Genomic DNA, 5,469 nt, shown 5'->3' on the forward strand with positions numbered 1-5,469 from the left:
CCACCACCACCACCACCACCACCACCACCACAACCACCACCACCACAACAACAACAACAACGTCCACCACCGTGCGGCTCGTCGTGGACCGTGGTGCTGGTTCGGTTCGTTCCGGTCAGCAGGGTGACAACGCAACGACGTGCTGCTCACGTGAGAATCCACGGCCACTCCCATTTGTACAGCGGCTGCAGCGGTTTTGGAACATAGGTGAGCAGAACGCAACTTTTGTCATTTTCGAAGTATACAAATTTAAAGTTAGTCTTTTTTTCGTATCGGTGATGCCCCCTGTCTCCTGTCTGTTCTTCCTGTCATAGTCAATACCAGACGACGTTTCAATTTTTCTGTTTCAGGTGGACCTGCTAGTTCGGCGCCGGAGGCAGCACTACAACTACACAACACACCCCTGCTTTGCTGCCACTTCCTCGTCACGGCATACAAAATAAAAGTAGCAACAGCCGCCGCCTCACGACCACCAAGGCTGTGCCGCAGTTTGCCCCTCAATAACCGGCAGCTAGGCAGTGTGATCATGATTACTGATTTGCACGTCGTAGACTTGACGCCGAGGTGTGTGTGTGTGTGTGTGTAAGTGATGAGGAAAAGAGAAGAGAGAAGGGGGGGGGGGTACCACTCAGGTGCGCACATGAGCGTCCCAGTGCGTCCTATGATCCAGACTGTTGGAAAGAATACTTCCCTCTGGTTATCAACTTCCGTTTGATAGGCTAAAGTTGATTCGTGAAATCGGAAATCCGATTACTTCTACCAGAATTTTGGAGCCATAATCATAGACCTGTACAACGATAACTGAAGGGTGGGTTGTTTTGTATCTGATTGTGACAAGCGAATTCTTGTGGTAGGTATCCGATATTACATGGTAAAAACAGTGTCTCAGTCTTTGAGGGAAAAGGGAAAACTTTGAGGAACTCTCCTGGTTTGACAAAAACTCCTCAGATTCAGAGGAAGTCTCCTCAAAAAATGTGTGATTTTCCCTCATTTTTTGAGAATATTTCTTAAAATCTAAGGTGAGATCGGAGGACTATTCCTCAAACATAAAAGTACCTCAAAGTTTTTCCCTTTTCCTCAAAAAATGAGACATTGTTTTTACCGTGTTTCAATTGCAGCTAGCTATTCAAGCCTATCAAGCAGAGTTTAATCACCGCAATTAAAAAAAAATTCCGCGTACAGCTCTCGCATTTGTCTCGTATACGGCCACCGTTTGCCGTTCGCGCTCACCCCTTCCTCCAATTTGCTTATTTCTTTCTTTGCGTTGCAGTTGCATCGCGCGGGGGGCCCGCTGCATCACTTGCATGCACGCTGCAGCTACCGACCTGACCCTCCGCGGGGAGCAGATCGAGTCCTAACTGAACGCGCCTCCGCCCCGCCGCCGTTACAAATGGTTTCTCATATCCGAGTTTCAATTAAACGCGTGCGCGAGCGTGATGGAGCGGCGGTGGTTGCGGCAGGGCTGTGCGAGGGAGCAGTGAGACAGAGAGAGATGTGAAGTAGTAGTCCGTAGTATCTCCGTCTTTGGCCACTAAAACACACTACAATTTTGAAATTCTTGCTGTTACTCGGCGTAAGCATAAGACTTAGAAAAAGCACGGTTTAAACTTGAAATCTAAAAATGTATTAAGAGAGGTTTGGTTTGTGCATTTTTAAAAACAAATTACAGGATTTTTTCCCCCCTTTATTTTTGGACAGCTATCCGATCCGTGGGCACGCATGGTTGCGCTTCGAGGGTTACACCACGCCATGGCGCGGCCGGGAGATGTCGTCCTCGCACCTCCCGACGCCCATTAGCAGCTTTTCGGCTGCACCGCCCGCGGCGGTGGCTCGGGGCGGGCCACGCCCCGGAAGCCCTGGACCAGGAGCGCTGGGCAGTGGGCCGCGCGCAGCTCACCCTGAACTGCTGCTGTTCGGCGCCAGACACAGAATTTTAAGTAGAGCGCCCTCCCGGGCTGCGTAGCGAACGGGCGCCCCGTGAGTGCATTGCGAAAAAGTGAATAGGGCAGCGGGGCGCGCGGGCGGCATCGGGGCGCGGCGGCGGGCGCGGCGGCGGGCGCGGCGGCCTTTGAATGTTGCCGCCGGTGGTAAGTCGGGTCCGGTCATTTCATCTACCGCATGGGGCGCTGCGAATGGAGGAGGCGCCCTGCGCGACTGTAGCGCACGCACACGCACACACGCACACATGGGCAGACTCGGGAGGAGCTGAACGCTTTTATCCTCCAGCACCAGCAATGTCATTATAACAACAAACGGATGTTTTCTTCTGTCTCATTCTGTGAATGTCAAAAAAAATCGCAAATGATATTTTGTTAACTGAATAATATATACAGTAGTAACAATAGACACACTGTGAGAAATATATTTGTACATGTACGATATATTTTGTAATTTGCCATTTACAATACGAGTCGTACATGTAATGTACAACCTCCCGCTGTCGCTCGATATTCGATTCCAAGTCGATACATAGGGCTAGTAAATTCTACAATTTTAGATTGTACTTTGTACGACTTCTTCCATGGAAAATTTTCCTGTACCCGGTACGACAATTTTTCACAGTGCAGTCTTATGTACCAACTTAGCTTCAATAAACAATATCAATATGTCTCTTTTTGTTAACCGTGTATAGGCTTGGCATGCCGTGCCGGGCGGGCGCCCCTTGTGATGCTGGCTCTATGGGATGCGACCGACATGGACTCTTCCGCGAATTGACTCGCGGCCGCCGTTGGATGAATCACTCACGTCAACCTGGCCACAGCCTGGCACGCTCGCACGGGCGGGGGCGGCACACTGCTCCCACGAATTCGACTGGACACACTGTCGGGGTCGAATGGCTCGACGTTGTGCGCCCTCTCGGGTTGACGAGCGGGCAGACAGATGAGGGACAGACAGACGGACGAATGGGCAGAGGATGGTCGGACCGAGAGCGCCGCTTCGCCCTGCTCCTCTCATCTCCATCTCGGGAAGAGAGAAGAGATGCCTTCCGATGAATGAGGATTGATTATGCGTCGCAGTGATTCAGCAATCGTCCTCAAACAGCCGGCTAGAGCTGTAAGCTATGTCCTGGTGGTGGCGTGGCGAGGCCGCCGGCATGGACCCCTATTGCGGGCAACGATTTCAAATCTGATTGCAATGATGTCTTCTCTGTCCTTCCAAACAAGCCGGGGATGCACCAGTGGTACCATTCAACCGACCGCCTCTCCTTTTGTCGAAAAGACCCTTGTTTTTCTTTGTTTTTGTTTTTTGAAGGGTAAAACAAATAATGATCCCCGTCGCTCATTCACTGCGCGCGCTTCTCTTCTCTTCGCGATCCTGGCCTGTATAGAGCGCGGTAGTTGTCTTCTACTCACTAGCGGCGGCTGTTAGCACTAAGCTGAGCTGAGCGTCGCCTTATAAAATGCGTCCCCCATGAAGAGATCGCTTGTGCAACCTTGTAAGAGCTGCCGCGCATGGCTTCATCACCGGCGTCGCCTACGGGCGTATGGCCACCCTCACACTCTAACACACACACACACACACACACACACACACACACACACACACACACACACACACACACACACACACACACAACACCCCCATCAAAAAAGAAACTGGATCATCGCGTTCGCTCGCGGCCGCGTGAACTAACGGCCCCCTACAACAACATCCACGCCAATTTCATTGTTTTCGCGCGGCGGCGGTGTGCGCCTAAAATGGGAGGAAGGATTACCTCACGCGGCCGGACTATTCTGAATAGTAAAACGCCAAAGAGCGCAGCCTTAAATGCAAACGCTGCGCAACACGGCGACGCCGCGGCTGCAGTGTGCTGGTGGTGCCGCTGGCCGCCCCGAGCGCGAGCGCGCGCGCGCGAAGTCTTTCGAGTATCAATTCTAAGCGCCCTGCCGGAGTGTCCCACCTGGCCGTATAAAAATTAATTGGGGCGCAACTTCGCGGCGCTCCGCACGTTGCGGTCATCATGTGGCTGCACGACCCCCGCGGCCACAAGGCGGTGCTAGAAGGCGCGCCATCATGTTTACAGACATCTTGCAATTTTGTTTTTCTTTTCGCGCCCGTCCATACATTCATACCTTCAAGCCAAGGTGAGACGGGGTGGAGCGCCCCCCCCCCCCCTTCTCTCTCTGGACCGCAAGCGGCTGGACCGGGCGGGGTGCATCATCCCACTGGCTGCAAGTGCGCCGCCGCAGCACAACTGCAGTCGTCGCTGTGCTTTCATTGTTGCAATGTGTGCAGGTGTTGGTTGCTCTATCATTCGTGTATATAAAGCGACGTTTTACGAGGCTCGTGTGCTTTACTGCGCCGCGGAGAGGGCTCGTAACGCCGCGACAAACTTGGGGATGAGCAACCTCCGCGTGCCTGTGTGTGAGTGAGTGAGTGAAACGTCTGCGGCTCTACGTATAAACATTTATCACGGAACACGAGGCATATATCTGTTATCTTACAGACATATATATTCCTGTTTTGGTCAAGGATGCTGTTGATGAGCTCGCAGGCAGCAGAGCTGTAGTGCATGGACACAAAATGAACTCTCATGCTGTCGTGGTAATCTGTTGTTGTTCACGAAGATAACGGTATTGGCTCGCAAGATACAGCGGCAGAAAGATATTGCGAGAAAATGAACGGATAATCTGACTTCTCCTCTCCCTCAGGGTTCCGATGTGGGTCAAGGCTGCGTCGCGTGCGCTTTGTTATTTCGTGCCCTGCTGACCCTCGGCAGGTGCTGCTGCGGCCGCTCTGCAGTTTCCCTCCGTGCCAACACACACGCTCACACTCACACACACACAGACAAGCCACGCACACGATCGCAAATATAATAACGCTGACCGGACGATATTGATGATTCCCCCGCATCGCTCACGTACAGACGACGTCCTGCAGGATGACGTGACGAGCCAAGATTTCTAAAGCGATTTCGCTGCTGCTGGTGCTCCTCTCCAGCAGCATTTCCAGTCCGATGAGGTGGACTCCAGAAGGAGGGGGCCAATAAGGGATCGTCTGGGTCGTCTGCTCCGGAGGAAAGGGGTGGGAAAGGGACCAATTTGTCTCTGCCCCCGGCTTGGATACAAAGTTCCAGAGAAACTGGTGCGTGTGTGTGTGATGGGTGTGCGTGTGTGTGTGCGCGCGAGTTTGGAGAGAGAAGGTCGAGCTTCCTTGATGCACAAAAACCTGACATCTTCCTTTTGCATTTCTTTTCCCCCTCCTCCCGAAAGCCGGCCGCGTCGTCGTAGCGCCGTTGTTTTCTTGGCGGAAAGTGAACGTCAATTTGGCGCCCACGCTGGAGCCGCCCGGCGGCTCGCACATTCTGCGCGCGCGCACGTGTGTGTGTGTGTTGGTGTGTCGGTGTTCGTGTGCTTGTGTGTGAGTGTGTATGTGTGTGTTACACCTGTGTGAGAGGCGCCAACCCACACGGTATGACCGGCAGCCAATCTGCTACCAGCATCGCTCGCCAAGCGGAGATCAATTTAT

This window comes from Frankliniella occidentalis, unplaced genomic scaffold (genome assembly GCF_000697945.3).
Source record: "Frankliniella occidentalis isolate FOCC.00 unplaced genomic scaffold, Focc_3.1 Scaffold46, whole genome shotgun sequence".
In the NCBI taxonomy this organism is placed as follows: domain Eukaryota; kingdom Metazoa; phylum Arthropoda; class Insecta; order Thysanoptera; family Thripidae; genus Frankliniella; species Frankliniella occidentalis.